An 18,473-nucleotide genomic window follows, 5' to 3' on the forward strand; every position below is an offset into this window, starting at 1 on the left:
CCAGTGGGTCTCTAAGAGTGGGTTAATTGACTTGAAAAGTGCTGAGTACTTAGTACTGCAACATAAGCTGGGTGTAGTGGCTGAGAGCAACAGTTTCACAAGTCAGATCTGGATTCGAATACTGACTTTGCTACTTATTAGCTGTGTGACCCAGAATAAGTCACTTAGCTCCTCCAAGCCTCAGTTTCTTATATAAATGGAGATAAAGTTGCTTATGTCGTATAGTGACTTTTATGGATATGTGAGCTAATTTATGTAAAGTGCTTGTCACAGAGGAAGTGATCAACAGACAGTAGCCAGAAATTGTATGAACATCCCAGAAAATTTAATAATTCTGTTATTCAAAGATTCTGCTTAGGACAAGAAGATACTTAACAGCCCAATGTGGTTTGATGTAACTTTCTGTAATTGTCACATGTTTAGGAAAGTTTCACTGTTTTCCCTGTGTTGAAAGCATGCTTTCCTCCAGGTTTCTAATTCCAGTGATTTCAATGGAGGCTGAAACCTCAGTGGTCCCTGTAGCATCAGCCATCCTTTTCTAGTTCAAAGGGCATCCAGTGAAGCAGCACAGTTCCTGTTTCTCCACCTTATACATTGCCCGCTCTTATAAAACACACAAATTACAAACCTCTTGGGTGATTATTCTGGCTTATGAAATAAGCAAAGACTGGGAGAACAGGATTCAGGTAAACATTTGGGGACAGCTTCCCAAGCACTACACCTCCCAAGCTTCCTTTACAAATTACATCTCATTTCAGATTTTGTGTGTGCAACTGCCTCCAAAGATATGTATCGAAATTGCTTCCATTGTTACATCTGCAAAACCACATTTTCAGCAAAAAGCCAACCTCTGTATCTGTGTTTCCAAAGTGACAAGATATGGCATCGTGCTGATTTCTTCAGGGAATAGTTTTGAAAGTGCTATAAATCCTTAGAGGCTACTCTCTTTCTTTCTTTGCAACTCATACACACTCACCCGCACACACACACACACTTTTCCAACTCACTTAGGCAACAGCAGAAATCTGGGACCACCTTGAGATTTATTACAAGTCTTAGCTCCTTTCTTTCTCTCTCATTTTATAAGCCTGCCCTAACGGCCTCTGGGGACCAGATCGTCCGTTCTCCTGTGGACCCTGTGAGAATGAAGGTCAGTGCAACAAAAAAACTGGAAACTTTGAGTGTCTTCCTGGCTACACGGGAAAAACCTGTACCATATGAAAGTCATTAACTAGACAAGATGACCAACAAAGTTATTAAAATTGTTAGCTTTATAAATGCTTTTTAAAAACTGCTCTATGAGCTATGATAGAAGAGTATATGTTTAAATTACCTATTGTATAACAAACATCCCAATACTTGGTAACAAATCCTGTCAACAACAATTTATTATTTTTTTGATTCTGTGGATTGATAAGATAGTTCTCCTTCTGGTCTCACCTGGAATCACTAGTGGCTGCTTCTAGCAAGTAGATTAGCTGGGAACTGGGCTTGACTAGGCTTCTTAATCAGGGGAATCTGGCCTTTTCTATACATAGCACTTCCACAAGGTTAGCTTGGGCTTCCTCATTGCATGGCAGTCTCAAGACAGCAATCCAAGAAAGAGCATCCCAAAAGTGGGAAAGCAGAAGGTACAATGCATCAAAAAGCCTACCTTCAGAAGCTACACATAGTTACTTCTGCCACATGTTATTGGTTAAGTCATAAGGACATACAGATTCAAGGGGAGGAGAAAGAGATTCTACCTCCTGATGGATGAGAGGAGTAGCAAAATCTCGTGGCAAAAGACCTGCAAGCTGGGAGATATTGTTGCAGCCATCTTTGGAACCAATCTATCATAACATTACTATTTAAAGTTATACTGAAAGGCACTTTAAGAATCTGCTAGACTGTATTTATCATTCTTGTCAGAGAGAGAGCAGATTTTAGACTGATAAAAAGTGATTAGTTAAACTCAATCTGCTTCAAAGAGCCAGTAGAACTACTTCCTTGCTATCTCTTTTTCTGCTTGTGATTCTTACCCTGACTGTATTGCATTCTCTACTCCATCCACGTTGAAACCGGGTAACCTGAGAACTTGAGGATAGCTGTGGGCTGGATGGTAATGATGGTATTTTTACATTAGTATTTCCAATGTGTCTGATAAAGGTTAGCAAAAGTCTATTGTTTGGATTATCTATGATGTTATGAGGTGCGAACAGTGATCTGAATTAGCTTCCAGTGCTTAGAACTTTCTATAAACCAACAAGCAAATAAAACCAGAAACTTAAACATAAATATAAAAAGTAACACCAGGATAGTATTTAGCACTTAGCCAATCATCTGATCATTTGGGAGAATGCATTACTGCTCCTAAGGATAACCCTCAATCAAGACTGATAGGACAAGGTCGTTGCCTGATGATTTTTCTGGATATAACTAGATCAGTATATACTTTAGGACTGTCATTCTGGCACTGTTGACAGGCCTTTCAACAGTATAAAAGTTTGCTGGTGCAGCAATTGGCTATCCCTAACCTACTTGTTTGCTTTAAAAAAAAAAAGCTTAAAGGTAAGAATTTACATATTCAAAAGGTAGTTACTTGCTATTTCCACAGTGAAGTGACATTTTCTCTTGTCTAACTCAATTTTAATGGAATAATTATTAAGCAGATAGTGATATATCTGTTCCAATTGTCAGGTGATATAAATACACTATTTAGAAACAAGTGGAGAGATAAACTACTCATTCTTTAAAACATTAATTTTAATAGTTATGTTACAACTCTTCCATTCTAAGATTTCAAAACCCAGGAGAATATATCATGATAATCCTGAGTGATTCGGGGTGACAATTCTAATTTTATTGTCAGTCTGCTACATGAGATAATGTATTGGATTGGATAGGCAAAAATATTCCCCATCTTCTAGTACCGTTCAACTTTAGTATTACATGCTATCATCTGATTTCACAAACAAAGGTACAAACACAAATTATATAATCATCATAATAGGATATTTAGGAAAATAAATGGAACCAAAGGATAGGACTCATTAAAAATGCTTCATGTATACTCAACAAGGAATGTGTGTGCTATTTAAAAAGGGGCTTATGTTTGAAGGAAAGTATACAACATTTTCCTAAATACCCTGTAAATGGTGCTTATGGAATTTTAAAACTTATTTATTCTGCATAATGAACTTAAAAATACTTATAGGCTATACAAAGTAATATGTTTTAGAAAGCAGGACAGATGAAAAAGCTATTTCTAAAGATACTGGCTTTATATAAATTCCAATTTTTGGAAGTTATAAATACAAATACTTGGGCAAAATAATTCTTTTTTAAAAAGGGTTTTATTTGACTGTGTGAAAACTCTCTAGATTATGGTAGATTGTATTTTTTTCTTTCTGCTTCCTAGACAGTATCGGGGTTGGGGGCAGCTGTGGCTGCATGGGCACTCATACCCTTGCTGAGAATGTATCGTCTCTGAGAAAGTTTAGCCTCATATATCAGGCCTTTTACCAAATCATCTCAGAAGTGATCCCAACTTTTTCTTGATCCCAGAATTGTTTATAATAGTCAAAGTACAAAATAAAAATACCCTGAATATCCACCAGAAGGAGAAAGAGTAAACAAATCATTATAACACATCAGTGGACTATTCTGAGGCCATTAAGATTCATGTTTTGGAAGAATGTGTAATGTCAGGAGAATTGACATTAAATTGACATTAAAAGTTGTATATAGAGAATGCTCCAAATTTGTAAAAACCTGTATGCATGTATGTATGTGGAAAATTGTAGTAGAAAGGACAGCAGTTGTTAACAGTGGCCATATCTAGACAGCGGGACTATTAGTGAATATTTTTCTCCTTTCTACATTCCTGTCGTTCCCATATGTACTACTTTACTATTTTTCCCCTTTACAAGGGAGAAAATACATCATCTTCAGACCAATCAGTTACTAAATATCTAAGTAAGATAGCTGTCTGTTCCTAAAGTATTGTCTGGTGATCTTAACTGTTCCCATACAGTGAAGATGTTTTTTCTTCAGTCTAATTGATCTTGTTGCTCTTTTAATTTCAGACTGTTTTCTCCTGTTTCAGATGAGGTGGATATTGAGCATAGCTTGGCAGCACTACTAAAATGCTTTAAAAAAAAGTGATAAATGAAAGAACATAGTAATGTTTCCTCTGGACACTTCATTTCCCTTTTTCCAGAAATCTTATTTTCTATCCCTCAGTCATTGTTATTACTTCTCTGAATTCTGCCATGTTTTTATGAGTGTTTACAAAATAGCCCCCTTCACTATTGAAGGAGAGAAAACTAGAGAGAATAGGGGAGAAGACGTTGGGAGGGAGATACCAATTCCAAATACAACTTTGCTTTAAACATTATATGATCAAACATCATGAAATGATGAATCATCATGAGGTGATGATGGTCAAACATCATCAAACGTCATGAAAACCCTAATGAACACAAGTGTGAACCTTCTGTAGATAAAAACTGGTAAATGTTTAACAACTTATTCTCTGAAATAAAAACCCTGGTTTGTATAATTTGACGATTTCCCCTGCAATACTCCCACAGGGGAAATTTCAAGCAACCAATGTGGTGTCAACTGGCACACAAAATTCCTGAAAATTTAACAAGTTGCAGTTTAACCATTGGCTTTCCAAGCTGGTAGTAACAGCTCCAGTGTACAACTGGCTGGCAAATAATTGTACTCTGAACACTCTTAGGAATCTGAATGATTTCTTAACACTTACTTTTTCTTTTGATATTAAGAGTTGATAACTTTGCAGGTGTTGATTTTACTTTCCTGTTTCTAAACAGGTGACTAATTTGACCTTTTGGGTTGAATTAAATTAACCAACAAATCAAAAAACAAAAATTTCTGTCTCAGACTAGTCTATTTTATTTTTGAAAGAAAAATCAATTGTTCAGCTTAATTGATTCAGGAGTCAAAAAATAGGGACTTCCCTGGTGGTCCAGTGGTTAGGAATCAGTCTTGCAATGCAGGGGACGCTGGTTCGACCCTTGGTGGTGGAGCTGGGATCCCACATGCCACGGGGCAGCTAAGCCTGGCACCACAACGGAAGAGCCGGCGTGCCCCAGCTGTGGAGCCCGCGGGCTCTGGAGCCCTCATGCCACAACTAGAGAAGCCCACACACTGCAACGGGGAGCCTGCATGCCGCAATGAAAGATCCCACATGCCACAACTAAGACCTCATGCAGCCAATCAGTAAATAAATAAAAATATTTATAAATAAATAAACACAAAAAAGTTGCGTTGCTATGTGTGTAGACACATACCCCCTTTCTCTAAAGTTCACGTAGCTGGAGTATTGACTCAGATCTCAAGGGACCCAATGAGCCCTCAAACAACCACTACGCTGTTTTCCAACTTCCTGTAACACACCTACCCTAAACCAGGGTTAGAATTTCCTTTATGACATACTGTTATAAAAAGAGAAAAAGGCAATTATCTAAGGCAGAAAAAAAAAGAGTACTTGTAATGTAAAATAAGATAAAGCAAACAAAAAACTATTAGTAGAACAATTTTGAGTGTTAAGCATCACCAAGCACAAAGAGGTGAGGGGCAATAATATGCTTCGAACCTCTCTGAGGCAATCCTCAATTTGATTTTTAAAGTTGCTGTAAAATAAATTGATTTAAATAATACATCTCCCATGCTTCCCAGCAGTGAGATGCATATCCTTTACCAATCTGATTCTCAGCAGGCGGTCCAGCCTGATGAAGCATCAGCAAAATGTCAGCTCCCACAGAGAAGTGCGACAAGAGGCGACACTAAAGCAGTGAAAGGCCTTTCAAAAAGCTATTGTGCAAATTCAGTTTTAAAATCGGGATGTGGTTGAGGACTGATGGTTATGTCATTACCAATTCATTCATCTCCCCATCTTCTGCAGGAATGGAACGGAGTCATGGCTTAACACTGAGGAGTGGTGGGTCTAGGAACTGTTCTTTCCCCTATTCTTATCAAGTTCCATAATGTCCCAGTTAGATCTTTTTTAAAAAAGTTAATCCTGTTATTACTTTATAACCCTCAACAAATTACTGATGCCTTACAAAATTCCATAGTTTAAGCTCATCATAATTTTGACTACTCTCACCTGTACCCCACATACCTTCATCATTCTCCCACGCACCATGTGCTTTTGAAACATGGTGCTATTGTTCATTCCTCTTCCCTTAAATCCATTTTTTCTTCCTTCATTTTTGTTGCCTGTTAAAATTCTTCAGGGATTTTTATTTTTCAGTGTATGTAAACAAACAAAAACACTAAATCCCTTCCTTCTGTAGTATTGCCCGTTGTAGTGTATTATAATTGTCTGTTTACACATGATTAAAACTATCATTCATTTTTGTATTCCCCAGCTCTTGATTTACAAGGGATGCTCATTAAAAATTTGCTAGATTCAATTAAAGAACATTCTTGACAACTTCGTAGAGCAGTTTGGGATTAAAGTTTCATAGAAATAATCCACCAAGTCAAAAAAAGACATGAGAAACAGAGTTTATGCTACTGAAAAATATTCAGTAGTCTACACTAAACCAGGTTAAATTGCTAGGACTTTTAAGATGACAGCAGTGGTACAAGGAGAAGAAGGGAGGTTTTTGCTAGAGCCCAGCACCACAGCTTTGTTGATGCTCAGTTTCTGAAAGAACTTTTCAGAAGAAGTTTTTCAAAGGTTTTGATGACTAACATCAAACACCAATGAAGTTTTTTACAGTTCTTTAGCTTCTCAAGAGTCTGGATTTATTTTTTTCTGTCCTCACCTCCAATATATTCAATCCTTTCTTCTGAATATAACAGAGCCACATTAGAATAGTGAATAAATGTCTCTGGTTTTTAGTTTTTGTAAAAAAAGGAAAGGATTTAACTAGATAATATGTAATATCTATGTAATAATATATAATCCAATGTGTAGTAACACAAGATGATAATTATAGGTATACGCTGTATAATGATAATAAATTAAAACAAAGCTCATGTTAATTGAGTGCCCATTCTGTGTTCACTGTGCTACGTGTTTTTCATCAATTCACTCACCTAACCCTCTGAACAACTAATTGTGTCTGGTACTCTTACTATTCCCATTTTATGAATGAGGAAGCTGACTCTAGGCAGAACTAAGTAACTTGTCAGGGCTCATATAATTAGCAACTGAGGACTAGATAATCAGTGAAGTTCATACAAACACTAGATATCTCTAAAGTGAGACTGTAGTTATCAATATTAAGTAGTAGAGCTGCCTGCTTATAAAAATTTAAAGAAAATAGAGAAAAATTAGATTCCATAGAAAAACCTAAGTAGTCAGGAAGTTTCATTAAGCTTGTTCTTTTTTTGGCTTCGCATTTGTAGGTTGCAAAAAGAGTGACTGACATAGCCAAGAGCACTGTTGAAATGTAAAGAGCCATAACAGCCTACGCTCAGTTTAATGATGGAGGGAGGATGCTTTTTGTTTGTCTGTAGGCAGCTTGTCCAACCTATTTCCACAGCTTAAGCTGCCTGCTGCCCCACATTAGTAATGATAGCTCTCAATGGGACCGTGATACCAGCCAGTGTACCTGCCTGTCCAGCTGGACTGAGCCTGCTGGCAGATGCTGTAAATCAGAAGCTGATTACAAGTCCTGTTCATCATCTAACATAAATAATAACCCAAAGAATTTTTCTTTACATTATGCTCTTGCTGAGTGGTCTCAGTGCTTTTCGTTTTCATAGGGCTGCCCAAACTCAACCATGTTTAACATTCTCTTTGCGTGTTGGTAAATATAGCTGGCTAGCTGCCTACCATAATCCATGATTGCTCTTGCTGCTTTCTTCCAGAGGCCTAAATTGAATATCTGGCAGAGCACAAAATAAATTCTTATTTCTACACAGTGAGTTATCCAGAAGTTCTGCATTCCAGTACACACACCTTTCATATAGATACACACAGACCCTTTGTGCATTATTAGTTTGTTTCATGATCCACTGTGTTTTGGAATTTTCTATCTACAATGGCTGAATATTTAGTTTTACTTGTTGGACATGTATTCGTTCTAGTACTATAATTCCTTAGTACTTAAATAGAAGGGTCAGTATGACATACAGAATACTTTATGTTCTAATTTGTTTTTTGATAGGACTGTGTCCAGTTATCATTGTTTCCTTCACAAGCAAAGACCTTGTAAGTCCTGTCCTTCTATCTTTCTCCACTTGCAATAGGTATGTACTTATTTTGCCTTAGTTTCCTCATCTGTCAAATGTGACTAACAAAGGACCCAGCTTACTAGATTCTTATGAGGATTAAATAGGTTAATACATATTATACCTTTGGAAGGGCATTTAGCACATAGTTACACCGGTAAATTATAAGCTAAAACCCTCTCTCCTTAAAGAAAATCTCTACCAGTCTTTGAAAATTAGTCTGTAGCACTTGTTATATACCCTCAAAGTGACCGAACATGTACAAATCACAAAACTAGATTAGCACTTCCTCAGGAAGACCTGAATAAATTGTCTAGCACACAGTGACTTGAGGTTTCTTCTGCAAATCTGAGGCAACAACAACAAAAACATTCCATTTTGTGTCCTGCTGTCTAGTCAATATTTTTTTAATCCTCATGATAACCTTGTGGGATAGGGACTATTATTATCCTTTCTTCCAGGTAGGGAGAGTGAGGCACAGAGAAGCAAAGTAATTTGCCTAAGGCCACATGGTTAGTAAGTGAGGATGTTAGGATTGGAACTCAAGTCACAGGTTTTAGTGAATAGGTATGGAAAATGAAAGATGACTGAAGTTTAAAAATTATTGATGTATATAGTTTGAGACATGCTGAGCGGAATGTACGTGAACAATACTCTGTTGGAAAGTCAGATCCTAAGAACTCAAAGGAAAGATCAGAGCTGGTAGTGCAGAGGTGAGAACCATCAACATAGAGATGGATTGGATGAGATAACTGAGGAGAAGATGCTAAAGGGGAAAGCCAAGAAAACTGTGAGCAGAAACTCGCTAAATTCCTTACATTTAGGGGGATCTAGAGAAAGAGAAACCAGTGAACAAGATTTACTTAGAGCAGATGTTACAAACTGGCAGCCTTAGAGCTGAATTTGACTTGCAGATGTATTCTGAATGGCAGGCAAATTCCTTTTAAAATATGTGATTCAATATTTTAAAAATCAGATGTAGGAACTCTGGACCCATCTTCCTGTGTGGGAACAAATGGCTCTGTTTAATTAGCTCATACCTCTTTATGGGGGGCGGGGTGCAGGCACTCTCCCATTGGTCCTAATTCCACCACCCCATGGGGATTCACCCGCAGGGACTCCACCTGCTTTCTCCTGGGGGTTGCCTTTCTGGCTCTCGGGGACCTGCGTTTGTGACTCCTGCTTTTAAAAGATGGAAAAAGGTGGAAAGGAAATAGGAGAACTCAGAGATATAATTCCAGAGAAAGATGACTCTCAAGAAGAAAAGGATAATCACTGTCTCATATGCTGTTTAAAAAGGAAAAGAAAAACCTAGGGGGCAAGCACAGGATTTGTGATTTAGGACTTGGTAGTTTTGGGGGGGAAAAAACGTGAAATACAATTTGGATTAAAAATGAATGGTAAATGAGGAAATTAAAATAGCACCTGTGGACTACCTTCCCAGAAAGCTCAACAATAAAGGAAATAAATATTTAGACCATTTTGTTCTCTGTCAACAGAATGTTTAAAATTTTCTGGCCTCTTCAAGATGCATAATCCCTCCCAGTCATCAACATACATCATTTTCCTGTTGATGAATCTTACTCATTCTCGATCCCTCTCACTCTTGAAGGTCAGGTCCAGTGTAGTCATGATAGAAAGGATTCAGAATCCCTGAGAGTTATTAATGTTAAAATGAAATCAAATACCTGGAAATTTGCTCTCATGTGAAACTCGCAAAGAATATATTTAAATATCTGTGCTGATGGGTACTTGGAGAAATATGTAACTTTTTAAACTCATTGAATTTTTCTATTGTCAAGTTTTAACTTCTTCTCCCTCTTTCTCCCTCTCTCTCGCATACACAATATTTATATCATGTATCCTGAGACACAATTTTTTTGACACTTTAACATCTCTAAAATTAAGGAGTGTCTTACAAACTGATAGCACAGCAATATATAATTATATTGTAACTTTCTAACATTGTCTATTTTCTAGGAACACGTTGAAGTCAAGTGTCTGTTACTACATTATGAATAATTTCCATCTCCTGGGCCCAAAAGGAGATAGAATATGGAGGGAAAAATCAAATGTAATATGTGTATTAATTTTCAAGCAGTTTGAAGTGCCTCAATTTTAAATGCCTGCTGGATCATAATAGTTATTTCCAAGTTGGAATAAATAACCGCCTTTTGGCTTCAGAGACAATAGTAATGCTCAGGCTGAGATATCTGAGTTTGCTTTTATTCTATAATAAAAATGACAGGCCCAAGAAACTAGAAAAAAATCCTTCTGCTATTTTAAGATACTGTCGATCTCACTAACTGTGTTCTTGTGCCATCATTAATCAATTGTCTGAATGTAGAGAAGAAAGGGAAGGAGGCCTGCAGACCACTTAATGTGTCTCACTTTAGCATAGTAGCAAAGAGCTCAGCTTCCTGGATGCCTGCCTTTGTGAGAGTCTCCACATAATTCATCTGTTTTGCAAGCTCAGTCTGAAACTTTGCAAACCTTGAGGAAGAAATTCTGTAATATCACTGAAATTGCCTATGTATTCCCACAAGGATAATGTGTGTTAGCTATTACTAGGGAACTATATTTCATTATATTATAGAATCTGAAATACTGCCATTGTATATTTCAACTGTATGTTGCTAAATTTTCATTTAAATTTAAGAAAACACAAAACGATAGTGCCAGTCATACCCATATATAGTAAACATAGAAGTGTGCCTTTCTGCAGAGAATGTCTATAACTTAAACTATGTGATCCAGCAGTCTGACGTACTTTAATAATCATATCATGATAAAAGTTGTTCAATTTTATGCTTTACAAAGCATTTTTCACCTCTATTATCTTGTTCAAAATTGGAAATTTATCTAAGGGGAAACAATGGTGTCTACCTTAATATTACAGTACTGTTGAAATGGTAAAGATGCCAATTCCAGTTATATTTAGTGTCTTAAATTATTATTGCTATCAATCTTGAATTATATGTTCTTTATGGTATCTAATATGAAGTCTTAATAGTGCACTGTCTTGGATCTTATATTCTTTTTTCTCTTCTATTTTAGTTCTTTGAAAATGAAAGGTAAGACAACTCTGGTTGAAAATATATGAAAAGATAGATGACAAATAGTTTTAGGAGTGCCGTGCAAATGTTTGCAAAAGCCAGCCTGTGTAAAGTGGCACATTCCACACACTTAGTATTCAAGTACATTATCCACCTGACAAGATAGTAAAATATCCTACTCATTTGTTCAGGGCTAATTTTTCAAATTTTAATAATTTTATTAGTCCCTAGCAAGGCCTTTTAAAACTTTGCAAAGAATATTAATAACTCATTAAAGATTAATTACATGTCAGCTTTGAGGTCAAAGAGTTTGAATGGTTTTTAGTTATCTGAAATAAAATGCATCTGCTCTGAAAAGGACATAGTATAAAACTCTCTGCCTTCTCCACCAACCTAAAGTTCTTATTTATTAAAACACATACACATAGACTTTAACTCAAGCGTGTTTGACAACAATTAAATGAGAAAATTATGGCCATATGCATACTAGTCAAGAAATTTGGTACAGAGGAATGTCCTCTAAGGAAGACAGGTTACCTCTGGAACCTTTTGTAACTAAGTTTGCTAACTGGAGGACCAGTCAGAGATATGACAGTTATGATGAAGTCTTCCTTGCGGTCTAAAATCTGTGTCTTGTTTTCATGGAGTGTAACTGGAGCAAAAGTTTGGGAATATAAGTGACCAATGAAAAATAGATATCTAAATGGAGAATAGAGGAATTCTGAGATATAAGGTAATCGAAAAGGGAGATGGGGAAGAGAAGAAAGGTCTTAGAGGAGTCTGAATTGTTCCAACTTTGCTGTTTTCATAGAGCCAGCAAAAAATGACAAATGTGAAAGGCAGCAAAAAAAAAAAAGCATTAAAATTGTTCTAATCAAAACTATTTATTTAAATCATTAATGTATTTGGAAGGTGACTTCTGGTGAATTATATATCATTTTCTTTTCATTTTCCCCATTTTTTAAATTGGAATAACAATAATACCTTTGGTGAGGGATTCTGTGAGGACCAGTGTTATTATAAAAAATCAGCTACACGGTCCTCACATGTAGAACCTCAATAATTAGTAACTCTTATTACGACAGTTAATTTTTTAAGTATCCAGATATTGTCTTCCAAGAACTTTAAATTAAAAAAATAATAATCTGGTGAACTGTGCTATGTTATTTAGCATGATTATGCAAATTTCTATACTCAGTTTCACTACCAATTCGGGGAAAATGATAGTTTCTCTGACTTTCAAAGGGTGTATTTCTCTCATTGTAGGTGCTTGTAAGTCCATCCTCAAACCTTCCTGGTTTCCTTTCTTTATAAAATATGCTTTGGGGAAATTATATTCCTTCTTGGACTTCTGTAACTTAAACGAAAGACTCTGCCAGTCAGCACCACCAGTTTTCCCTTGGTCCTGGCATGCAGAACACGAATTGGTTTCCAAGGCAAAGCATTCAATAATCTGTATGCAAAGTAGTATTTTTACACAGCTCTGAATGTCATATCCAAATGTAAAGCTGCCTGTTGCCTCCAGTGTGAAATTCACTCTCCTTTAAATGTTGTGTTTCTTTGCAACTAGTGATGCTGGTATTTGCAGACTGGGCCATGAAACACATGTGATAGTGGTTAAAAGTAGTAATAACTGTGACCTCTCCCACTGTTGCTTCTGTCTTCATGAAGAGGGTTTCATGTGGCAGCTACCCCTGGGCCAAAGCAGGAAATCTGCAAGAGTCAAGGAAATAGAAATGTTTATTTATTTTTTTTGTCTTGATACTTTACAGTCCCTTCCAAGTTGTAGATTTTTTCAATATGTTGTGATCACCAGTGTTTTTAGAGAGCCCATGTTTAAAATTATACGGTTTCTTTTATCATTTGAATTCAAATATGTAGTAGATTGGATACTGGGTTATTTTCAGATGTCTTTGCCTGGGAACGGTCTGCTCAGCAATTAGAGTTTGGTTTTTCGGAAGAAGAATATTAGGATGTTTGTCTTTGCTCAATTACAGAGGAGCACCCTGGGACCAATGTCCCAGTTGGTACCTGTCTATGATGATTTAAAGATACTAGTCATTTTCTGAATACATTTCATCTTGAGCTTTTGAGGTTGATTTCAGTTCAAAGTGCCAATTGAGGATGAAAAGGTTACTAGAGAGTTTGCCTATTCATGATGCAACTCACTTTTCATCTGGGTCCCCAGTCACCCCATGCCTAGATCACTTTTAATCTTCCCACTGCCTTCCTGTACTGGCTGCCGCTCCTTTGAACTACCTTTTCTAATGCAGAGGGTCAATGACAAGAGACTAGTGTCTCTGTGGTTAGAAGCAGACCTCCCATTTAGGTAAAGCACTTTGTCAGAAATCTGGATTTTTAAAGCCATTAATTGTAGTAATTGTGTGAGGTACTTTGAACTGTACCTCACATGAGATAGCAAAAATGATAATAGTGGCTATAATCTAGAGTCAGAAAAGGAATGTAAAAACTTCTTTAGAGAGGGAATTTCTTCACTATAATGTCGGGCAAGATTATATAGCTACTGCTCTATAACACATCGCCTTAAATTTAATGACACAAAACAATATTTATTATTTCTCAAGAGCCCATGGATAGACTGGGCAGTCATGCTGTCCAGGCCAGACTCAGCTGGACTCTCTCATGCGTCTGTGGGCAGCTGGCAGGTCAGCCATGTCTGGCTGGTCCAAGGTGGCTTCTTAGGTCTAATCTCAGAACTGGTGCACCATCACTTCTGCTGCAGTCAGGTGGCCAAAGCAAGTCACAAGGCCAGCCAAGATCCAAGGGACGGGGAAGTCATCTCCACCACTGGAAGGGAGGAGCTGAAAGTCACATTGCAAAGGGCAGGGGTTCAGGGCTGGGAGGGAGAACTGGGGACGTTTTTACAATCAGTCTACCACAATTGCTTTCTCGGATTATGAGGGGGCAGTATTGAGAGCCCCTCATATACTGCATCTCACCAACTCTTTTACTCATGATAATCTCCATAGGTCAAAATTGAGGTGTGAGGTTTTGAATTATCTCTAGCCCTCAATGAAGTTAGCATTTGAGAAAAATATCTAGATAGCTCTATATTGTTGTTTTGTGCTGGTTAATACCATTCTACAACATTTGGTTTAACACAGATATAATTTCTCTATTTAATGGAGTTTTGATTTTGTTTATTCTGAAAGTGTTTCTTCTTTTTTTTTTCATATATCTGGGCATATATATGTATATGTGTCTATATGTGTGTATGTACATATATGTGCTTTTATACACACGTATACATACACACACACACATTCTGCCAGCATGCCAGTGTCCCTGTTATTCTTTTGCCCTTCGAGGCACCACCTTGACTTCTGATTACCCTAAAGTTCACTGCCCAGAAGGGGAGATGTTACCTGCTTCACTGGGCCCAAATAGTTACTCTATAGAGAGTGAAGATGTTAATAAGCATGTTTATACATGCCTTCACGTGATAGTTCTAATCAAAAAATCCACAGGGCTCAGCAATAGGGGGCTTAAAATCTGGCCCATAATTTTGCACCTGGGATAGCTGCATTTATAACCTTCTTTCAGCTGTAGTGTCATCATCCCCATTAAGAATTTAATGAGCACTAACAGGCCTGGCTAATGTACAGAACAAAGAGGCAGGCACATCGCCCCACCCAGCAAGCTGTTGCTTGATTACAGAGTCGCTGGTGGGCATGAGGACCTGGGACGTCCCCATTTTCACTTATTTCATAAATCTAGACACACACCTCACTTTGGGGCTCATAGTATTAAGAGGAGACTACAGAGGAAAAATAAACCCCATTTGGTAAAATAAGTGATATGCCTGCTTCTGTAACCACCTGTGGTTTATTACTGCTATATGCTATTTCCAGCAGTACTTATAACAGTGATCATAAGGGACCTTTAAAGACTTGCTGATGCCTCTTGGGCAGTTTCAGAATAATACAGTTTATAAATAATTCTGCCTACCTATCTTATAACTTCAGGATTCCTTTTGCCTTGCTTTGTTTGTTATGAGTGTATTTGCATGAAAACAGGTTATTTGGATATTTGTCCTCTGAGAGCTTTTGCTTATGCTTCCCTCCAAGTCAGAATCACATGTTCTCCATGCTACAGTCACATCCACGGCCAAGTGCAGATTTATGAACTGTAGTGAGGGACACAAGTAGGAAGAGATACGCTTCTAAGAAAACACTGTGATCTTACTGAAAATTGTTTTGTTTTTCTAACTTTTTTTGTGGTGGGTTTTATCTGAGGATTCAAAGTTGGACTGAGATTTAAGTGTGTGTGTGTGTGTAAGGGGTTGTGTGAGAATGACATTTTATTGTACATCTGGTGCATATAGTTTATAGATGTCACCTTTCTGTGTGTAACAGAATCAGTAAAGTATATGTAACTCTTTTTAGTTCATATCATTTTTATTCTCCAAAGACATTTAAAATACAAGCTTCTATATTCAAGCTTTATTTTTTGTCTACCCTCATTTTGAGGGAAGTTAGAAAAAAGTATCAAAAACCATGCGTGTGCAGTTAAAACTATGGTTTCTATTTAGAATTTAGAAATGTGAGTATGTACCAAGGTGTGCAAAAAACACCTGTACAATTTTATTTCACATTTTACAAAGTGTTTCACTGGAATGTCTGTTAAAAATACAGATTAATGGCTCTTTGTCAGTCCTGCTGAATCAGACTCTCTGGGAATAGAGATGGTGTATCTCCAGTTTTAAGTCAATGCCCTAGATATTTCTTTTTTTTTTTTTTACATCTTTTTTGGAGTATAATTGCTTTACAATGGTGTGTCAGTTTCTGCTTTATAACAAAGTGAATCAGTTATACATATACATATGATCTCCCTATGCTATGCGGCTGCTTGCCACTAGCTATCTATTTTAGGTTTGGTAGTGTATATATGTCCATGCCACTCTCTCACTTTGTCCCAGCTTACCCTTCCCCCTCCCCGTAACCTCAAGTCCATTCTCTAGTAGGTCTGCATCTTTATTCCCGTCTTGCCCCTAGGTTCTTCTGACCATTTTCTTTCTTTTTTTTTTTTTTAGATTCCATATATATGTGTTAGCATACGGTATTTGTTTTTCTCTTTCTGACTTACTTCACTCTGTATGACAGTCTCTAGGTCCATCCACCTCACTACAAATAACTCAGTTTCATTCCTTTTTATGACTGAGTAATATTCCATTGTATATATGTGCCACATCTTCTTTATCCATTCATCTGTCGATGGACACTTAGGTTGCTTCCATGTCCTGGCTATTGTAAATAGAGCTGCAATGAACATTTTGGTATGTGACTCTTTTTGAATTATGCTTTTCTCAGGGTATATGCTCAGTAGTGGGATTGCTGGGTCATATGGTAGTTCTATTTTTAGTTTTTTAAGGAACCTCTATACTGTTCTCCATAGTGGCTGTATCAGTTTACATTCTCACCAACAGTGCAAGAGGGTTCCCTTTTCTCCACACCCTCTCCAGCATTTATTGTTTCTAGATTTTTTGATGATGGCCATTCTGACTGGTGTGAGATGATATCTCATTGTAGTTTTGATTTGCATTTCTCTAATGATTAGTGATGTTGAGCATTCTTTCATGTGTTTGTTGGCAGTCTGTATCTCTTCTTTGTAGAAATGTCTATTTAGGTCTTCTGCCCATTTTTGGATTGGGTTGTTTGTTTTTTTGATATTGAGCTGCTTGTAAATTTTGGAGATTAATCCTTTGTCAGTTGCTTCATTTGCAAATATTTTCTCCTATTCTGAGAGTTGTCTTTTCATCTTGTTTATGGTTTCCTTCGCTGTGCAAAAGCTTTTAAATTTCGTGAGGTCCCATTTGTTTATTTTTGTTTTTATTTCCCTTTCTCTAGGAGGTGGGTCAAAAAAGATCTTGCTGTGATTTATGTCATAGAGTGTTCTGCCTATGTTTTCCTCTAAGAGTTTGATGGTGTCTGGCCTTACATTTAGGTCTCTAATCCATTTTCAGTTTATTTTTGTGTATGGTGTTAGGGAATGTTCAAATTTCATTCTTTTACATGTAGCTGTCCAGTTTTCCCAGCACCACTTATTGAAGAGGCTGTCTTTTCTCCACTGTATATTCTTGCCTCCTTTATCAAAGATAAGGTGACCATATGTGCGTGGGTTTATCTCTGAGCTTTCTATCCTGTTCCATTGATCTATATTTCTGTTGTTGTGCCAGTACCATACTGTCTTGATTACTGTAGCTTTGTAGTATAGTCTGAAGTCAGCGAGCCTGATTCCTCCAGCTCTGTTTTTCGTTCTCAAGATTGCTTTGGCTATTTGGGGTCTTCTGTGTTTCCATACAAATTGTGAAATTTTTGCTCTAGTTCTGTGGAAAATGCCAGTGGTAGTTTGATAGGGGTTGCATTGAATCTGTAGATTGCTTTGGGTAGTAGAGCCATTTTCACAATGTTGATTCTTCCAATCGAAGAACATGGTATATCTCTCCATCTATTTGTATCATCTTTAATTTCTTTCATCAGTGTCTTATACTTTTCTGCATACAGGTCTTTTGTCTCCTTAGGTAGGTTTATTCCTAGGTATTTTATTCTGTTTGTCGCAGTGGTAAATGGGAGTGTTTTCTTAATTTCTCTTTCAGATTTTTCATCATTAGTGTATAGGAATGCAAGAGATTTCTGTGCATTAATTTTGTATCCTGCTACTTTACCAAATTCATTAATTAGCTCTAGTAGTTTTCTGGTAGCATCTTTAGGATTCTCTATGTACAGTATCATGTCATCTGCAAACAGTGACAGCTTTACTTCTTCTTTTCTGATTTGGATTCCTTTTATTTCTTTTTCTTCTCTGATTGCTGTGGCTAAAACTTCCAAAACTATGTTGAATAATAGTGATGACAGTGATTGCCCTAGATATTTCTTATGCATATTAAAGTTTGAGAAACACTGCTAAGCTTATCCCAGAATTAAATTTAATTACTAGAAAACTATATACTCGGACTTAATAATTTAATTCCCTAGAGAATTTCTTCATGGTACAATGATTCACTCTTTTGTGCTTGGTTTTTACTGAGAATCAGTATAAGAAATGACAGCACGTAAAGTGATTCTGTACTTTTAAGAAACTATCATGAAACAGTAGTTCATTATGTTGTTCAAAGATCCTCATCCAGAAATTCACATGACACATCCTCCCTCCTCTAACCTAACTAAACCGTGTAATTATAACATACATATAGAAAAG

Source organism: Pseudorca crassidens, chromosome 5, assembly GCF_039906515.1.
Source record: "Pseudorca crassidens isolate mPseCra1 chromosome 5, mPseCra1.hap1, whole genome shotgun sequence".
Lineage (NCBI taxonomy): Eukaryota > Metazoa > Chordata > Mammalia > Artiodactyla > Delphinidae > Pseudorca > Pseudorca crassidens.